Source organism: Bubalus bubalis, chromosome 9 (genome assembly GCF_019923935.1).
Source record: "Bubalus bubalis isolate 160015118507 breed Murrah chromosome 9, NDDB_SH_1, whole genome shotgun sequence".
Classification (NCBI taxonomy): Eukaryota; Metazoa; Chordata; class Mammalia; order Artiodactyla; family Bovidae; genus Bubalus; species Bubalus bubalis.
In genome coordinates, this window is record NC_059165.1 from 32,160,088 (window position 1) to 32,181,294 (window position 21,207).

General features: G+C 38.6%; 1 protein-coding gene across 1 annotated transcript in view; it reads right to left on the reverse strand.

The window, feature by feature from the left end:
- TENM2 (teneurin transmembrane protein 2) overlaps positions 1 to 19,253 on the reverse strand; it is a 1,791,425-nt gene extending 1,772,172 nt beyond the window's left edge. The window contains exons 1-2 of the mRNA XM_044947351.2: positions 19,143 to 19,253; positions 4,154 to 4,223 (exon numbers count right to left, since the gene is read on the reverse strand). The gene's annotated coding sequence lies outside the window, so the exon portion shown is untranslated. The remainder of the gene's footprint in view (positions 1 to 4,153; positions 4,224 to 19,142) is intronic.
- Positions 19,254 to 21,207: the final 1,954 nt, after the last annotated feature.

Below are 21,207 nucleotides of genomic sequence, written 5' to 3' on the forward strand. Positions count from 1 at the left end.
TATGATAGTGACAAGATAATAAAGCTGTGATGCATTCATTTGTTAAAACATACTATTGAGCACCTACCAACTGCTAAACATTTATTTTTCTGGTTCCAGGGGATAGAGTCCCAACTGAAACAGAAAAAATCATTCATCTTTTGGCAGATATATGTTAATGGGGTCAAAAGAGATCATAGTAATTAATTAAATCAGTAAACAAAAATAGTGGATTGTGATCAATGTTTTAAAGATATTAAGTGGAGTGATGACAGAATAACATAGGTTAGTCAAAAAAGCTCTCTTTAATTAAGTAATAGCTGAGATCTGAAGGATAGGAACAAGTGCCTTCTGCTGAGGCACAAAGAGATGCCAGACACAGAAATCTCAGGTTGATTCCTCAGGGCTGGGATATTCCAGGAAAAAGAAGCAGCTCAAGTTGGCTGAAGAGTAGTGAGTGAGAAGAGAGGAATATCATGGGGCTGGAGAGTTACAAGTTATGTGGGCTGTTTAGGTCCAGGAAAAGAGGTTAGATTGTCTTCTGAGACCAAGGGAAAGTGAATAAAGAGTCTTAGTAGAATGATACTTTTGAATGCATATTTTACAAAGATCCCTCCAAATGTTTGGTGGAGAGGAACTGCACTGCAGAGAGGCAAGCATGAGAGCAGGAAGATATTCCTTGATCACCACTTATCACATAGCTCTATAAAAAGAGAAGTTCTCTATTTTGGCTACAAGAAAAAAACAAAAGAAAGCAGAACTAGCAAGTTAACATATCAACATGAAAAATGTTAGAAAAAGATTATGGTATAATCGTGTTATCTAACAGAAATAAAATAAGTTAAAAATGTATGAATAAACTAGTGAATGAATGAATAAATGAGTGATCAAACCCAAACATGAATTGAGGCATTTGTTCATACAAGGCATCACAGGTAGAATACATCTTCACAAAGGCGCCTCTGATGCTAACTATATCTTGTAACATGATCCTGTCCCTATTCTTGTTCCACCCAGCAAATATTTTGTATATTATATAGGCATATTGCTTTTAAAGCAAATTTGTCTATTATCTGGCATCCAAAAAATAAAAAATGCTTAAAATTAATTTTTGTCATAACTCCAAAGGAAACTCTTCTAATGATATTCTGCCTGATGTCAGGGAACACACTGCTTTAATTCATTCCAGTTGTGACAATTTGTGTTTATGTCTTTTCTCCAAAAGAGTATATACCTTCTGCTTGTGGCCATCTGATTCTCAATCCTACATTATCCATTGTCACTATTTGACCTGGATTCCTGATTCTTAACCTTGGCTATTTGACCCCTCTCATTTCTTATCCTGAGAATGTACTCTTTTGGCTTCTGACCTAAACTTTTCTCATTAGCAGGAACTAATGAGCATTTCAGTCAAAGTGGAAAGAAGACCTTGTCACACTTTTACTTCTCTTGGAACATATGTATTGCCAGCCCTCACTTCCAAACCAAAGAAAATTGGGAGCAAAATATATTGACATACTTGTCATCACACAAATAAAAGGTTCTACTTTGGATATATCTTACTAAGTCTGCAAAAGCCCATAGCATTTGAGTCAAAAAAAGTCTACCTTTTTCTCACAGTCTCCTTCACAGAGATGCTAAAATAAATGAACATCCGATGTATTTATTTTCTTTTCCAGACACTACTCTATTTACAATCTATTTCCTGATTAAATCATTATAACACGCTCAAAAGATGGTTTCTATTATAATTCCCACTTTACAGGTTGAAAAACTATAATTTGAAGATATTAAGTAGTTGGTCTATACTTTACAGTTAGAAAAATGGTCAAGAGAATTTATTTCTAGCCTGAATTGTCCTAAAACCCTCACCTTTACCTACTAGTTAGTGTGTGATCTAGGGAAGAAGAAAGCAAAATGCTTATTCTCCCACACTATATACCAAGCTTTATTCTTTTCTTTAAAAAAGTTTTGATTCATGTCATAACACAAAATAGGATGTTTTAAGAAAAAAAATCATGCATGATTTGAAAACTTAAGCATTATTATACCAGCTTATCTATACCAAAAGATTTAAAATATTCATAACAACATTAAATTTTCCCACAGATTATTTTAGGACTGACATAATAGCAAAGGGCAGGCCAGCTGTTCAAATTATAAATCTCTGATTCTTAAAGGAAGTGTCTAAAACCCAACTTACACTTTAAAACATTCAGTTGAGTTTTAGTGTCATGGCTAACTTTTCTCACTCCTGAGTGAATTATCTTTCATTCTGTCTCTGAACATGATAGGGAAAATGTGTATTTTCAAACAAGACGTTGTAAAATTTGCAGAGTACTGCAAATTCTGCTTCAAGGCTCCAAAACTCAGTTTCTTTAATAATTCACATTTCTGTCTTCCTAGGTGGGCTTCACAATTGTAATGAAAAATTAGGAAGCCTGAGACTGTCTACCTTCCCCAGAAAGCAAATTCTTAGCATATGGATCAGAACATTTTCCTCTTTATCTTCATTGGATCAATAATATTGAAGCTACCAAAGTAAGTATCTATCCAACAGAGGACTCCATTTCAGAATTCACCCACGAACTGTCTTCAAACACAGCAACAGAGATTATCTACAACTCATCAATTTCTTAGCTCCTCTGACCGTAACTTACATGTACCTAATATCAAGAATTCTTATTCCAAGTCTTTTACATTATAGCAATTTCCTTTGGGATTATATTTCAGTAAGTAAAATGCTCTTTGGGAACTATTTAATTTTTCCTCAGCTTGTTCTTTTTCTTGATCACCCCCCACTACAAATCACACAGACTTGTCATTTTTAGAGTTGAAGTATCAGCTTTATCATAAAGTTTATTCTCTGCAGGCATGAACAAGCAAAACCAAAGCAAAATAAATGAACTGCAAAAAAAAACTACCCTGGAAATCTCTAGAAAGCACACATATATACATACATATAAACAACTCATCTTGTACAAAAATCAGAAAGACCAAAAAGTCCACCAAACTCCACAAAAAATACATGTCACAGGTTCAAAATTCAGACATTCTCACATGCTTTTTAAAAAGGAAAATGAATGACATTAAATGATAAATTCTTTTTAGCAGTAGCATTCTTTATAGTTTTCAGAGTGTTATTACATATGTCATCTCACTGCCTTTTTAAAACCTTTGAACAAATCTAATGCAATGTGTAATTTGCCTCGATGTTATAGTATGTTTCTATTTTATGAAAGAAAGCTGTAATAGGGTTAGATATGCAGAAAAGCAAAACAAACCACATACTAAATAGAGAAAAGGCATCCATGAAGGCAGCAAAGACAGTCGAGCTTCGAAAAAGCGCATAATTAACTATAGCTTGGAACTTTTCCAAAATCTTACTCACCAACTGGCTAACGCTTTGACTGAAACACACTGGGTGACAGGAAGAATTCTCAGGGTGAGAACTACCAGCTCTGAGATAGTCAGCCTCATTAGAACATGTCAAGTCTTCCTCCAATATGAACATTCTTTCTCCTGCGCAAATGTGTATCAATATATACCAGAAAGGGAAAGGACACGTGGTCACATATGTATTTAACAGAATAGCCAAGTCAGCATGGTTGCTTAACTGGAAAGCAAGATCTCACCAATGAAAAAATTAAACATATAAAATCAAAACTTAGAGTCACAAATGGTGGACTTTATTATATATCTGGATATCAATATATTTTTTTAAAGGTTTCTGTTTTCATCAGTTCATTCAATCATTTGAACAACTTTCTTTAAGCACCTATATGTCAGGCACTGGGGGTTAAAAAATAAAATTATTAAGGCACCATCTTTATTAGCAAGAAGCTCTTGGCCTAGAGATGAAATCAAGCAGTGGGAGAATTATTGTAAGGGATACACTGAGTGTAATGAGGGCCCTGGAAAACTAACTTAGCTTGGGAAGAGGAAGAAGCAGCTGTTGTTTTTTTTGATAAACACATGCCTTTTTTCCCCCAATATATACATGAGCAGCAAGAAAGGTTGAAATCCTGACTATGAACAAGAAAAATTATCAAATGAAGCTACTGTTGAATTGCTTATTCACTTAGGGAAGAGCACTCACACATGCTTTGATTGGATGAACATAGGAGCAAGGCTTTTGGCTTATGACACACGTGCTGTCATTCCAGGGGATTACCTGGAGAAGAGCTTCAACAGGGGCTGCTCTCAAAACCCTGCGCGGAACCGCCTGGATGTCTTCGTTGAATCTGGAAGACAAGAAAAGCATCAGTTAAAGCTATCAGCTTATGACACAAAGGTAGTGCTGAGAATAAGTGATAGGAAATATCTACACCAAAGAGACCTGCCCACTGAACACAGAGAATGCCAAGGACAGAGGTGGATTAGGAGTTTATCTCCGAAGTGACAGGTTTCTGCATTTCAGAAGCATCATACAGGAGTGGTGATGGAAGAGCTTTGAATAAATAAAGCCAAGATCCCCATTCACCGGGAAATCTTGGGTTTCTTTTTTGATCTCAACTCAGTTTGGAAATCCTAGATTAACCTGATAGAGCCAGTTTTTCTTCAGTCTCAGTTGCTGCTTCCATGAGGATTTGAGCAGATTCTGAAATACAATTCCTGTCACTATAACCATTAACAAACATGATATGGAAAGGAAAAAAAAAATGCTTTTAAAAACACAAAAAGCAAACTAAATTTTTTTTTTTTATAAAACCACATCTCTAGCTTTTAATAGTTTTGCTCTCCTCCCAAAGGTCATGCAAGCTATTTATCTGTCTCTCCGTTGAGTGACTGTATACATTTCATCATTTATAGAAAGACAATCAGAAGGTCATTATTTATCTTAGGTTCAGCTTTAATTCAATCCAGTGCAAAGGAATGCAATGAAACAAGCATTACGAAAGCCGCAAAACAGGATACCTTATTTTGTGTCAGTGTCCCCTGAGTATGCCTTTACATTGGGTTCAATCTTCCATGAGAATCTTAGAGAATTTACAACAAAAAACAGCAACACACTTGTGAATCTCCCTTAATGTTGGCAGCACAAGTTAAAAACAACAGCAACAACAAAATTACACTGGGCCTTCTCCAGCATAAGCATGAAAATGAAGGTGACAAGACAACATTTAGGTATATGAGAGGGTGTAGAGAAACCTGATGCTTTTATTAGGCTTTCTGCATTACTTTGGGACTTTTCTCTGGGTTCTGATAGGAAATCAGATGCAAACTATCAATTGTGATTATTGGAAAATACTTAACAAAGTCTGATACTGGAGCTCTAAAATGTTTCTCACTACATTAGCATTTCTGGAACTACAATCTTAAAGTAGACACAGAGGAAATGTAAAGCCACGTGTGTTGACCTCTATTCCCAAAATAACTGCTAATTTTTTTAATGAATGTCACCTCTAGAGAGCCTCCCTTCTTGGGCCTAGGTTTTCAGAAAAGAACCTAACGTTCTCTGCAAAAAACTGTTTTGATGGGCAAGATTGTTTTCTTTGCCTTTGAAAGGAAAATAACAATAATTAAGCACTTAAAGCTTCCCTAGATGAGGTTATTTTGTTTTCCTACTTTAAAAAAATCATCCAATTCTTTGTAAACATGACCTAATTAATATAACCAGTTTCATCATAATTATCAGCCTCTCAGGACAGATTGTGTACTCTTGATGTTCAAGGTGCAAGGAATTCCTTTAGTCTTAGCTAGAAAGAAAATCAGTGGCCACCAGAGTTTACCAAATGCTACTGTCAAGAAATAAGCCCATTAGAATGACAGGTTTCATTTACCAGAAGATATTAAAATCCTGTCAATGTGATTTCTATCAAGAACGTTTTCACTGAAATAATAAAAAATGAATGAAGGAAATCAAATGGAGTCATCTAGTTAAATATTCATTTTCTAATCTTTAGGGAGGTGTTTATTATACTTTGAACACCTGGCCCTTAGTAGCACGTTGTCTGATTTTAAACTTGTTATCCTGTCATGGCAAATTCCAAGAGGGCTGTAAATTAAGCCCATTATTATGAAAAAGCCAAAGTAAAAAAGTGCCTTCATTCTCAACCCAGGAATCATCTAAGGAAAGGGACTCTCAGAAAAAATAAAGACGGACTCCTAAGGCGTGGGCTTAGGGAAAGCAAGTGAAGCTTTTGTGGTGCAAATTTTAAGGAGGCTGTGGCACAGAGGTGCAGAGACTCTGCACTGGCACAACGCACAGGATGAGTCTCCTTAAATTTTGCACCCTGGGCATCTCATTCATTTTATCCAGGTCCTGGCTCTGAGCTCTCTGGCACTTGTGATAATGGTATTTAAAGTGCTACTGATAAATAAGAAAACAACAATAAAAATATGTTTCATGTATTTGAGAGAATGTTCTCACAAATGCAGCTTAAATAAGAAAGCATCCTTTTTGACACACATGATGTGCATGTGCATTTGTGTATGTTAAGCCGCTTCAGCCGCGTCCTATTTTTTGCAACCCCAGGGACTGCAGCCCTCCAGGGTCTTCTGTCCATGGGATTCTCCAAGCAAGAATACTGGATTGGGTTGCCATGCTCTCTTCCAGAGGATCTTTCAGATCCAGGGATCAAATCCATGTCTCTTACATATCCTCACTGGCAGGAGGATTCTTTACCACTAGCAAATCAACTCAGAGATCTACAGTAGGCAGAAGAGGTAAGAAATGAGTCCAGGTATGAAAAGAGAAAGTTCCTCAGGTTATTTCCTAATCTCATTTCCCATCCCAACCCAGTCTCTCCTGCAGGAGGTACATCAGACAGAAGTGCTCAGTTGTGCTAGGGAAAGAAACAAGTGGATTAGAGGAAGAAAAAAAAAAAAAAAAAGGTAAAAAAGAAAGAAAGATAGTATGCATAAGGCACACCAGTTAAGAAGGCATATGTCTGACTCACTGAAACAAAACAAAAAGTAAAAGAATCAAAATGCCTAGGTAGAAGGGATATGATTTCAGAAACTGGGATTTTATTCCTTGATTCAAATCTGAATCTTGTCATATTAGGTGAACTTTCTGAAGGAAGTTAATTCCTGTGGAATAGTTTCCTCATCTATCAAGTAAGAATGATAGGAACAACACTAAATCAAAATCATGGCAATAGCAGCCCTATTGAAAGATTACCAATGTGCCAAGTTCTCTTGAGTGTTACCTCAGTACTGTGGCAAACCCCTAGAAGACATATATTGTTCCTATTTTACCAAAAAGGAAATTCTGATGATAACATAATGCATTACATTATACACACACACACACACACACACACAGCATAACATTGAATATGTACGTATATATATTTTACACACACATACACATATGAAGCTCTGAGTGAGGCATCAAATTGTAAAAGCTCAAGAAAGGATAGCTAAAATGATGGTAAATTAAAAGTCTATTTACTGAATGCCATATTCATATAAGCACAAGTTTTTTAAAATGTCTTATTTGGATCATGTCAATTTATTAGTTTATCTTTTTCCAGACATTCTTCCATTAATCTGAAGAGGATTAATAAGAGGAGTCATAAGCACCATAAGAGGAGTCAATAAGTATTATCAACAATTTCTTCCAAAGTGTATGACTAGAATTGGGGCTTTGGAAGTCCGAGTGAATTCACTGATACTTGTAAAAACAGAACATCATCGGAGTTTAGATTCAAAGGGCCAGGAGGGGGGAAACTGGAGGCCATGGATTTTCCTAACAGTACAAATGAAATGTTTAGAAGCTTAGTGGTGGGTGATGGGAGCTGTCACACTGACAGAGCCAAGGTACCTGCTGCTGTCAGTGGCAAATCTAGATTCCAGGGAAGGGTTAGAAAACAAACTGAGGAGTTAAGATGGACACGGGGATAATCCTGGGCTAGACAACCATCTTCGGCAGAACCACCAAATTTCCTGGGAGTTTGTGAATTGACAAATAGAGACACAGTCCTGCAAGTAAGGTCAGTGGTTGCACAAGGTATCTTCAGTTCAGTTCAGTTCAGTCGCTCAGTCGTGTTGCCCGCGGTTAATACTTTTACACTGTAGGAGTTTCAGGGTTCAGTTGTAAGATTACAGCTAAATATCACTAGGAAATGTTCTCATTTTTTCTCTCCATTTAGCTTTGATAAACAAAAGTTGATGATTTGTGTACTCAAGAGAAAAGCTTACAGCTAACAATGTTTATTATCTATACGTAGAGGCCAGGAACACTGAGAAATTTAAAACAAAACAAGCCATAGTTTGAAACAGGAAACATTATGGCTGAGCAGTCACAACTTGTCTTCTCCTTCCAGGAATATGTTGGAGAAAACCCATCACCATTTACTGTACTGGCTCACCTCAGGAAGCAGGATGTCAGGGAAACTAGTTGATTAAAAATTATAGATGTATATTTTTCATTAGCAATCATTTCAAAAGAGAACATTACTGAAGTCAAAATGCCAGAGTAAACATAAGATGATTCCATTCTCTTTCCTAGTGTGGGTGTGGCTCAGTCGCCTTGCTCCTAGTAGGTAGGTGTTATTACAATAAAAATTTCTAAAGGTGGTGTCTAGACCAAAGAACCCAGCAAACTGTTAACAGGTCATGTAAATTTGCCTTTGAAGGGAGTAGATCTCCCAATCTCAGCTCCTAGCTCCTTGAGAGAAGTTACTGTCTTTTTGTTCTATGTAGTGAGAATGTGTACAGAATGGGCTTCATTTGGTTTAACAGAACATGTTACACCTGAACGTCATCAACCACAGCTAAGAAGACAGATGATCATAAATCTGAAAACAATAAGGAGACAAAGTCCCAGGAAACCTGAAATCCCCTGACTTAAAGGCTCTGGGTCAAGAAGGAGAGGTCATAGGTATAAATGTATTAATAACAAGGCTGCCAGAGAAGAAACTGCTGTCGACCTTGAAGACACAGATTATCCTGCTTGGGAGAGGAACAGGAGTATACAGATTCGGGATGCATTTTAGAGAACCAATCCATTTCATTTAGAAATCTCTGAAACCTCAGGCCTTTACAGTTACCCTAGTTAGTATGTATTACAGCCTAAACCCAATCAACTCCAGTATATTTCCTGATTCTACCTTCCTCCTTTACGAAATATCTTATTTACGTCTTCATTGTTTGTCTCTCCCACTAGGAATGTAAGCTTTCAGACAAGAGAATTCTGGATTTTTCCACCCCCATGTCTTAGTATCAAAGAACAGTGCCTAGCACTAATAAGAAATAAGAAAAATATTGGAACAATACAGAAACAATAATATCTTAAATGGTGTGGCACATGTCAGTATAAAGTCTACTACAATATATTGTGTGTTAAATAACTATTATCATGGGCTTCCCTGGTGGCTCAGATGGTAAAGCGTCTGCTTGCAATGTGGGAGACCAGGGTTTGATCCCTGGTTGCCAAGGAAATGGCAACCCATTCCAGTACTCTTGCCTTAACTACATATTAATAAATATACATTTTAAGATATTATACATCAGAAGTCTAGGTAATGCATATATATGTTTGAATAATAATAAAATGAAAACCCATATGGCTACAGGTGTCTAAAGAAATAGAGCATTACTGTTATCTTTGATGCTCTCTTCCACCAAAGCAGGTCCGGTCCATAAAAGGGACACAGATCCACTTCTGTACTGTAGTCTTTCCTTTCTTTGTTTTTATATTGATTGATCAGATTTCCAAAAGAGAAAAAGTACTAACAATATGATATACAAGCTATAGCTATGGATCCAAATTTTTTTATTCTATGCCATATCCATAAATCTTTTTATGTGATACACATTCATTATGTTAATATTTACAAAGTATATACACTTACTATTTATATGCAACATATTTTACACCTTATAAACCTTTTAAGATAATGAAATGTACAAAGTGTACTTTATAAAAACATGAAATCAAAATACTTCAGAATTGCATTTATTAATACATTAATTGCACAAAATTAATTTTTCTCATTAAGGGTATTATCATTAGCATTATTAGTGCTATCTTCCATTAAATGTAAAATATATTATTTCATGCACTACTAAAGGAAACATACTTCCAATTTAATCATCACATGCTACCCATCAATCCTAAAGCAGTACTCTAAATTTAGAGATGTTACAATACATACCTTATAATCAATGAAATACAGTAATTATTTTTAAGGGAAAATCTAACTGAATATAGTAGTAGCTTTGAAAATTATGTTTTAAAACTATGGTATAACACTTAAACTTCCTGGTTATAAGGTTATTTGAATTAAAATCTTAGGTTTCACAACTTTCATAGCAAGGAAAAAGACACTTCACAAATATATTTATGGATCCAAATATAAGAAATAAAACAAAGAATCACTTTCCAATAATAAAAACTTTTTAATCCAACCTAGCATTTATGTGGAAAGTTTTACTGTTGTACCTGAAAAATTCTCAAGAAGGAGTACATTAAAATAATAATAATAATAATAACTTAAAAATACACTGAAGCTTTATATTTGGAATATTTTAAACCAGGTTCAACAATTCTACATCTAAGTGTGTATGTGTGTGTGAGAGAGACAAAGAGAGGTCTTAGGCATTTTTCCTCTTAAAACTAACACACTATGGCTTTCAGAATAGAATAATGAAAGCATTTTTAAGTATCATTTTTCAAAATATTTTTTCATAGTACAAAAACACTTCACTCTCAATATTAAAATGTTGCTTTTACCTTGAAAAATTCATTTTTAGTGGACAGCTTATCAGACCTTATCAGACCATAATGGTTTTATCCATAATGTGGCTGATAAGGACAGTTCTATGAATACAGCCAGCTAAGTCTGTTCACTTGTTGCCTATTATCAATGTTAGTTATTACCTCTATTCTTTACAGGCATCTTTTAATGTCAGCTTCCATTCTCTGGGAGTTTATCATATAATCCTTAGTTTTAATTAAACTCTAATATCATACAACGTTGAAAGTTACCTAAAATTGCTGGTGGAATTGTCAAATGTTCCACATATGGAAAGCTTACTATTCTCCAAATAACCCTTGAGCCACATAAGACATATCACTGTCTGATACATATGATAAATATAGGCACCATACCAATGGGTCTATTAAACCTTAACAAAGCATAATTTCTTTCTCATTTTAATATAAAATAATTGTAAACAAAAGTTCTAATACTGCCTTCTGGAATCTAGTGAATGGCCCTGTGTGTCCCTGAGCTGGACACAACTCTTTTTGAATACCACTGGATCAACAAGGGATTGTGAAATGGGTCCTAGAAGTTTCAAACCTAAAAGCCTATGGATGCCAGTTTTACAATATAAATGAGAAAATGGGCTCGATTTTGGCAAACTAGAAAGTACATAGCTTATCTAAGGAAGCAACCCCTATAGGCCTGGTATTCCTAGATCTGAATTTTACTGAGAAACTGGATAGCCACATATTTATATGAAATCTATCCAATTGGACATGCTAAAAATAAATGAAAAGTTTTTGTAAAATGAACTGGAAGACCAATGGATAAATCCAGCAGTTTCCTAAGTTGGTTTCTGGCAAGTGGTATATTAAAGTGTCCAGGAGTTTTCTGGTGGAGGTGTGAGTAGATGGTGGCCTGCTGCAGGATCTGGGGCACTGAGTGCAGCAGTGCATGCATGAGGCCTTTTGAAGGAGGTCATTATTATCTTCATTACCTCCACCATAGTTAGGCCTCAGGTCAAACAACAGGGAGGGAATATGGCCCCGCCTATTAACATAAAATTGGATTAAAGATTTACTGAGCATAGCCCTGCCCATCTGAATAAGACCCAGTATTCCCCTTAGTCAGTCTCTCCCATTAGGAAGCTTCCATAAGCCTCTTATCCTGATCCATTAGAGGGCAGACAGAATGAAAACCACAATCACAGAAAACTAACCAAACTGATCACATGGACCACAGCCTTGTCTAACTCAATGAAACTATGAGCCACCCAAGATGGATGAGTCATGGTGGAGAGTTCTGACAGAACTTGGTCCATTGGAGAAGGGAATGGCAAACCACTTCAGTATTCTTGCCTCGAGAACTCCATGAACAGCATGAAAAGGTAAAAAGATAGGACACTGAAAAATGAACTCCCCTGGTCAGTAGGTGCCCAACACACTACAAGAGATCAGTAGAGAAATAACTCCAGGAAGAATGAAGAGATGGAGCCAAAGCAAAAACAATACCCAGTTGTGGATATGACTGGTGATGGAAGTAAAGTCTGATGCTATAAAGAGCACTATTACATCAGTTCAGTCAGTCAGTTCAGTTGCTCAGTCGTGTCCGACTCTTTGCGACCCCATGAATCACAGCACACCAGGCCTCCCTGTCCATCACCAACTCCCAGAGTTCACTCAGACTCGTGTCCATCGAGTCAGTGATGCCATCCAGCCATCTCATCCTCTGTCGTCCCCTTCTCCTTGTGCCCCCAATCCCTCCCAGCATCAGAGTCTTTTCCAATGAGTCAACTCTTTGCATGAGGTGGCCAAAGTACTGGAGTTTCAGCTTTAGCATTATTCCTTCCAAGGAAATCCCAGGGCTGATCTCCTTCAGAATGGACTGGTTGGATCTCCTTGCAGTCCAAGAGACTCTAAAGAGTCTTCTCCAACACCACAGTTCAAAAGCATCAATTCTTCGGTGCTCAGCTTTCTTCACAGTCCAACACTCACATCCATACATGACCACTGGAAAAACCATAGCCTTGACTGCTGCTAAGTCACTTCAGTCATGTCCAACTCTGTGCAACCCCAGAGACGGTAGCCCACCAGGATCCCATCCCTGGGATTCTCCAGGTAAGAACACTGGAGTGGGTTGCCATTTCCTTCTCCAATGCATGAAAGTGAAAGTGAAGTTGCTCAGTCATGTCCGACTCTTAGCGACCCCATGGACTGCAGCCTACCAGGCTCCTCCATCCATGGGATTTTCCAGGCAAGAATACTGGAGTGGGGTGCCATTGCCTTCTCCTAGCCTTGACTAGACGGACCTTTGTTGGCAAAGTAATGTCTCTGCTTTTCAATATGCTATCTAGGTTGGTCATAACTTTTCTTCCAAGGAGTAAGCGTCTTTTAATTTCATGGCTGCACTCACCATCTGCAGTGATTTTGGAGCCCAAAAAATAGGAACCTGGAATGTCAGGCCCATGAATCAAGGTAAATTTGAAATGGTAAAACAGGAGATGGCAAGAGTGAACATCGACATTTTAGTAATCAGTGAACTAAAATGGACTGGAATGGGTGAATTTAATTCAGATGACCATTATATCTACTACTGTGGACAAGAATCCCTTAGAAGAAATGGAGTAGCCATCATAGTCAACAAAACAGTCTGAAATGCAGTACTTGAATGCAATCTCAAAAACGACAGAATGATCTCTGTTTGTTTCCAAGACAAACTATTCAATATAACAGTAATCCAAGTCTATGCCCTGACCAGTAATGCTGAAGAAGCTGAAGCTGAATGGTTCTATGAAGATCTACAAGACCTTATAGAACTATAACCCATAAAAGATGTTCTTTCATTATAGGGGACTGGAAAGCAAAAGTAGGAAGTCAAAGAGATACCTGGAGTAACAGGCAAATTTGGCCTTGGAGTACAGAATTAAGCAGGGCAAAAGCTAACAGAGCTTTGCCAAGAGAATGCACTGGTCATACCAAACACTGTCTTCCAACAAGACAAGAGAAGACTCTACACATGGACATCACCAGATGGTCAATACCAAAATCAGATTGATTATATTCCTTGAAGCCAAAGATAAAGAAGCTCTATACAGTCAGAAAAAAAAGACCGTGAGCTGACTGTGACTCAGATTGTGAACTCTTTATTGCCAAATTCATACTTAAATTGAAAGAGGTAGGAAAAACCACGAGACCATTCAGGTATGACCTAAATCAAATCCCTTATGATTACACAGTAGAAGTGACAAATAGATTCAAGGGATTAGATCGGACAGACATAGTGCCTGAAGAACTATGGAAGGAGGTTCGTGACGCTGTACAAGAGGCAGTGATAAAGACTATCCCAAGAAAAAGAAATTCAAAAAGGCAAAATGGTTGTCTGAGGAGGCTTTCAAATAGCTGTGAAAAGAAGAAAAGTTAAAGGCAAAGGAGAAAAGGAAAGATATACCCATCCGAATGCAGAGTTCCAAAGAATAGCAAGCAGAAATAAGAAAGCCTTCCTCAGGGATCAATTCGAAGAAATAGAGGAAAACAATAGAATGGGAAAGACTAGCGATCTCTTCAAGAGAATTAGAGATACCAAGGGAACATCTCATGCAAAGATGGGCACAATAAAGTTCAGAAATGGTATGGACCTAACAGAAGCAGAAGTTATTAAGAGGAGGTGGCAACAATACACAGAAGAACTGTACAAAAAAGATCTTCATGACCCAGATAACTGTGATGGTGTGATCACTCACCTAGAGCCAGACATCCTGGAATGCAAAGTCCAGTGGGCCTTAGGAAGCATCACTATGAACAAAGCTAGCTGGAGGTGATGGGATTCCAGTTGAGTTATTTCAAATCCTAAAAGATGATGCTGTGAAAGTGCTGCACTCAGTATGCCAGAAAATTTGGGAAACTCACCAGTGGCCACAGGACTGGAAAAGGTCAGTTTACATTCCAATCCCTAAGAAAGGCAATACCAAAAATTGTTCAAACTACCTCACAATTGCACTCATCTCACACAGCAGCAAAGTAATGCTCAAAATTCTCCAAGCCAGGCTTCAGTAGTATGTGAACTGTAAACTTCCAGATGTTAAAAGTGGATTTAGAAAAGGCAGAGGAACCAGAGATCAAATTGCCAACATCCATTGGATCATTGAAAAAGCAAGAGGGTTCCAGAAAAACATCTACTTCTGCTTTATTGACTATGCCAAAGCCTTTGACTGTGTGGATCACAAAAACAAACTGTGGAAAATTCTTAAACAGATGGGAATACCAGACTACTTGACCTGCCTCCACAGAAATCTGTATGCAGGTCAACAACAACAGAACTGCACATGGGACAACAGACTGATTCCAAATAGGGAAAGGAGTACGTCAAGGCTGTATACTGTCACCCTGCTTATTTAACTTATATGCAGAGTACATTAAGAGAAATGCTGGCCTAGATGAAGAACAAGCTGGATTCAAGATTGCCAGGTGAAATATCAATAACCTCAGACATGCAGATAACACCCCCCTTATGGCAGAAAGAGAAGAAGAACTAAAGAGCTTTTTGACAAAAGTAAAAGAGGAGAGTGAAAAAGTTGGCTTAAAACTCAACATTCTGAAAACTAAGATCATGGCATTGGGTACCTTTACTTCAAGGCAAATAGATGGGGAAACAATGGAAACAGTGATAGACTTTATTTTTGGAGGCTCCAAAATCACTGCAGATGGTGACTGCAGCCATGAAATTAAAATATGCTTCCTCCTTGGAAGAAAAGCTATGACCAATCTAGACAGCATATTAAAAAGTAGAGACATTACTTTGCCAACAAAGGTCTATCTAGTCAAAGCTATGGTTTTTCCAGTAGTCATGTATGGATGTGAGAGCTGGACTACAAGAATTGATGCTTTTGAACTGTGGTGTTGGAAAAGTCTCTTGAGAGTCTCTTGGACTGCAAGGAAATCCAACTAGTCCATCCTAAAGGAAATCAGTACTAAATATTCATTGGAAGGACTGATGTTGAAGCTGAAACTCCAATACTTTGGCCACCTGATGGGAAGAACTGAGTCATTGGAAAAGACCCTGATGCTGGGAAAGATTCAAGGAAGGAGGAGAAGGGGATGACAGAAGATGAGATGGTTGGATGGTGTCACCAACTCGATGGACATGAGTCTGAGTAATCTCCAGGAGTTAGTGATGGACAGGAAAGCCTGGTGCTACAGTCCATGGGGTTGCAGAGTCACACAGGACTGAGTGAACTGAAATGAAAGATATATTTATAAGATAATCTCATCTACCATTAATGTGAAAAGTTTACTATTGTACTTGCAAATTCTCAGGAAGGAGCACACTTAAATATTTTTGCAAGTGACTTACATCATTTAAAATATAGTAAAATGAGTTACTATAGTCATGCAATCTCCTATTATTGCAGGTCAGACATACAATCCAATCAGGTTTCAAGTCATTTACTCTTTTTTGGTGATAAGGTTGTAAATTGCTGCTTTATAAAAAGTACTGTTGCCAATAAATAATTTATTCATATTTTAATGTTGTTGTCTTTGCAACACAGTCATCAAAACAGACTTTTTCCCCCCAATGTGTGTTGAAACACTGCCAAGAAGTGTTCTTAAAAATACAACCTTTCTCATTTTTTCCCCAATGAGAAGATGTAAAGAGATGAACCCAAATAAACTAAACATTGTTTAACACCTTTAGCATCTGTTGGAAAGCAAAAATAAAGACTAATGGTCTCCTAGATAGCTCATTCAATGTTTGTCTTGATGACTACAAAACAAGCAGCAGAACAACCATTGAACTGAATTACAATAAAATATACGTTTTTCAGAGAGAGGAGCACAAAATCAGTTTTCATTTGGCATGCTAAGTATGCTATATTTGAACAGAATGTTACATATTCATTTCATTCATCATTTAAAGGCAGATAATCAGGAAGTCATTATGTGGCCTGCATCGGGCAGCTATTCGATTAGAGCATAATTGAGCACTCTGTAATTCAGCCAAAGCTGACAGGTTGGGAATTCATAATACCCATCCTAGGTATTTTGAATGTGGAGATAGTATGGGGCAAGCACTATTTGCTTGTTCAAACAGAGCACTAAGATAAAAGGGAGGATCTAAAAAACCAAAATGTTACTTAACAGTTATTTTCTCTTTTTATTTTTAAAATTGTTCTGTTCAGTTAATTTTACAAGCCAGCCATTTATAACTTGTAGTAATTTATTTGGGAAATCATTCTCTCTGGTCTTAAAAGATATGGGGTGACATTTTGGGTTACTGGCAGCCTTCTAGTTACTGGCAGTTGTTCTAGACTGGTTATTCATAGATTCTTAGACATGAAGGCAGTCCATTAAGACAAAGAAAACAGATATTACTTAGGATTTTGTAAAGTAGGGAGCAGGGTCTGGAGGTTACAGAGCACTGAGGTGGCTGCTAAGGCAGAGAGAAAAATGAATAACAAGACACTACAAATATTCTTATCATGGTTGTGGTTATCAGAGCAGGTTATCATAATACAAATGCCAGGGTATTTATTACTTTGGCATTTACATTGTGACTAATAGATGTTGTCAGCACACCTACCTTCTTTAGGCATGGCCTATACATGGCTCAACATTCAGAAAACGAAGATCATGGCATCTGGTCCCATCACTTCATGGGAAATAGATGGGGAAACAGTGGAAACAGTGTTAGACTTTATTTTTCTGGGCTCCAAAATCACTGCAGATGGTGACTGCAGCCATGAAATTAAAAGACGCTTACTCCTTGGAAGGAAAGTTATGACCAACCTAGATAGCATATTCAAAAGCAGAGACATTACTTTGCCAACAAAGGTCTGTCTAGTCAAGGCTATGGTTTTTCCTGTGGTCATGTATGGATGTGAGAGTTGGACTGTGAAGAAGGCTGAGCACCGAAGAATTGATGCTTTTGAACTGTGGTGCTGGAGGAGACTCTTGAGAGTCCCTTGGACTGCAAGGAGATCCAACCAGTCCATTCTGAAGGAGATCAGCCCTGGGATTTCTTTGGAGGGAATGATGCTAAAGCTGAAACTCCAGTACTTTGGCCACCTCATGCAAAGAGTTGACTCATTGGAAAAGACTCTGATGCTGGGAGGGATTGGGGGCACAAGGAGAAGGGGACGACAGAGGATGAGATGGCTGGATGGCATCACTGACTCGATGGATGTGAGTCTGAGTGAACTCCGGGAGTTGGTGATGGACAGGGAGGCCTGGCGTGCTGCGATTCATGGGGTCGCAAAGAGTTGGACACGACTGAGGGACTGAACTGAACTGAACTGATACATGGCAGACCTGGCTTTCCACTTATGTGCCCATTTGTCCAATTCATCCTCATACCTTTAGATTTCCTGTCCAAATCCAAGGTGATGTTTCAATCAGTAGGAAAATCTAGTATACTGTGGTAGAGTATTAGGTTTGGAAATTAAATGTATTTGGCTGAAGAATTTGTAAATATTTGCTAATATATACTATTTTATTTTTGTTAGTCACTAAATTAGTGATTGAAAGAGGATAGAGGAGTAGTCTATCCTTATTGTTTGTATTTGTTTCCTAGTACTGCTGTAAAAAACCATCATAAATTGGGTAGATTAAAACAACAGACATTTATGCTGTCATAGTTTTGGAGTCCAGAAGTCTGAAATCAAGGGGCTACAGGGTCTGTGTAATATCTTCTGAGCGCTCTGACAGTTAAGTTCCTTGCTCTCTGTCAGCTTCTGGTGCAGTAATGTTGTCCTTGTGTTCCTTGTCTTGCCTTTTTAAAAACAAAACACAACAAAACATTTTTTAAATTGATTTTTATTGGAGTAAGGTGGCTCAGACAGTAAAGAATCTACCTGCAATGCAGGAGATCTGGGTTCAATCCTAGGGTGGTGAAGATCCCCTGGAAAGGAAATGGCAACCCACTCCAGTATTCTTGCCTGGGAAATCCCATGGACAGAGGAGCCTCGTGGGGTATAGTCCATGGGGTCACAAGAGCTGGACATAACTTAGCAACTAAACGACCACCACATAGTTGCTTTACAATGTTGCGTTAGTTTCTAAGGTACAGCAAAGTGAATCAGTTGTACATATCTATATAGCCCCTCTTTTGGATTTACTTCCCATTTACATCACCAGAGAGCACTGAGTAAAGTTCCCTGTGCTATATAGTAGGTTTTCATTAGTTATGTATTTTATATGAACTATCAGGTACATAGGAACTATGGAGTATTACTCAGTCATAAGAAGGAATGAAATTGGGTAATTTGAGTGATGTGGATAGACCTAGAGACTGTTGTACCTGGTGAAGTAAGTCAGAAAAAGAAAAACAAATATCCTATATTAACGCATGTATGTGAAATTTAGAAAAATGGTACTGATGATTTTACTTGCAGGACAGAGAGAGAGATACAGACATTGAGAGCAAACCTATGGATACCAAAGGAGGAAAGGGGTGGCGTGGGGGGTCGGATTGAGAGACTGGTGTTGACATATACATAGTATCGTTCCTTACCTTGATAATGCATCACTCCATTCCCTGCCTACAACATCCACAGGCTGTTCTTCCTGTGTCTTTGTGTTTTCACACAGCCACCTCTTGTAAGGACTCCACTTCTTATTTTGGATTGGGGCCCACCCTACTCCAGTATGACCTCATCTTAACTTAATTAACTACATCTGCAACAATCCTATTTCCAATTAAGCTTGCATTCTGAGGTACTGAAGGTTAAGACTTCAAAACATCTCTTTGGAAGGAATACAATTCAATTTGTTAACAGCACTGCCTAGAATTGTTAGGACATGGTAATAATCGCAAGCAGATTGGCTTTTAGTTAGTTTCATAACTGTTTTTAAATTCTCTTCAGAAAATGCAGCCCTTTATTACCTACACCTGGGGCAATACACAAGCTGCTGCTGCTGAGTCGCTTCAGTCGTGTCGGACTCTGCACGACCCCATAGAAGGCAGCCCACCAGGCTCCGACGTCCCTGGGATTCTCCAGGCAAGAACACTGGAATGGGGTTGCCATTTCCTTCTCCAGTGCATGAAAGTGAAAAGTGAAAGGGAAGTTGCTCAGTCATGTCCAACTCAGCGACCCCATGGACTGCAGCCTACCAGGCTCCTCTATCCATGGGATTTTCCAGGCAAGAGTACTGGAGTGGGGTGCCATTGCCTTCTCCCGATAACATAAAGCGTGTGTCCACATTTAAATATTGATAAATTATATTCAAGATGACAAGTAAAAGAATCCTGAATTCACCCATTTCCATGAACACAATGAATCTACAGCTACATATAGAACAACTTTATCAGAAAAAAAAAAAATTTTTTTTAATGGGTTGACTGACTCCTCCACGTGAGGGAGAGGGGAGAAGGCCAAGTGGAACCTGGTAGGAGAGGCCGGGACCCAATTACCGAAAACCCCAGCCCTGACCATCACTTACGTCAAAACCTGGAACTTCTCCCCAAGGAGAAAAGGGTTTGAACCCCATATGGAGCACCTCACACTTTTAAGACCTGCACTCGAGGAACAAGCCCCCCAGACATCTAGCTTTGCAAACCAACAAGGCTCACTCAGGTCCACGAGAGGTTCTGAGGAAGAGCTTGGGGAGCACAGACTCACCTGCTTTCAGGGCGCTGGACAGAAGCCACCCAGCACGGGGCTCCTGGGCTGTGTTTGAAAGAGGCTCTTTTGCTTGTTTTCACGCAACAGCCTGAGACTCAAGCATCGGGGACTGCTGGCGCACCCTTCAGAATGGAGACTCGTGGTCGCCATCTTCCCTTGTGGTCGCCCCAGGCCTCGTCCCCCCCCCCACCTCACCCCACTCCCTGCTGGGATAGATGCGCGCACTTGCGAGCTTAGCCTCCTGGGAGAAACGCAGTTGTTTGGAAGGGGTTGAGTTCACACGCAGCAAAGCATGGAATTACACGACGAAGTTGCGGATGGTAAAGAAAATGAAAATGCTGAGACAACAAGCTCAAGAACTGCCTGGCTAGTGTCCTGTGTCTTCCTTCTCCCACTGGTATAGTCTCTATAGTGTCGAATCTATAACAGGATATGAACATGGAAATTTCAGCCAAGAAGGGAAGATCAGTAGCAAATTCCCAGATGAGATGCTAAATTAACATGCATAGTTTTCAAGGTAATTTGTGTGAATCTATGAGATGGTCTCAACACCGTTATCTGTGTCAAGGATCTGAAAGTGCCTACAGAAGAGAGGTTTTATGACTGAGTTATGGTCTGGGTTAGCCCCCTTTAAATGACTTTTCTTTCAAGCTGGGTTGGGAGATACTTTGATGAGGCCATTTCAGGGAACTTGACATGTACCCTCAATGCTTGGGATCAATGAGGACTGGGGTCTGACTTACACCTGAGAAACCTAAAAGTCAATAAATGGGGGGAGGGCGGACGGGGGACCCTTAGCTGGTGGCTCAGTGGTAAAGAAACAGCATGCCAATGCAGGAGACATGGGTTCAATTCCTGGTCCTGGAAGATCCCACATGCTGTGGAGAAACTAAACCCATGCAGCACCACTATTGAGCTTGTGTTCTAGAGCCCCGGGGCTGAGAATACCAAGCC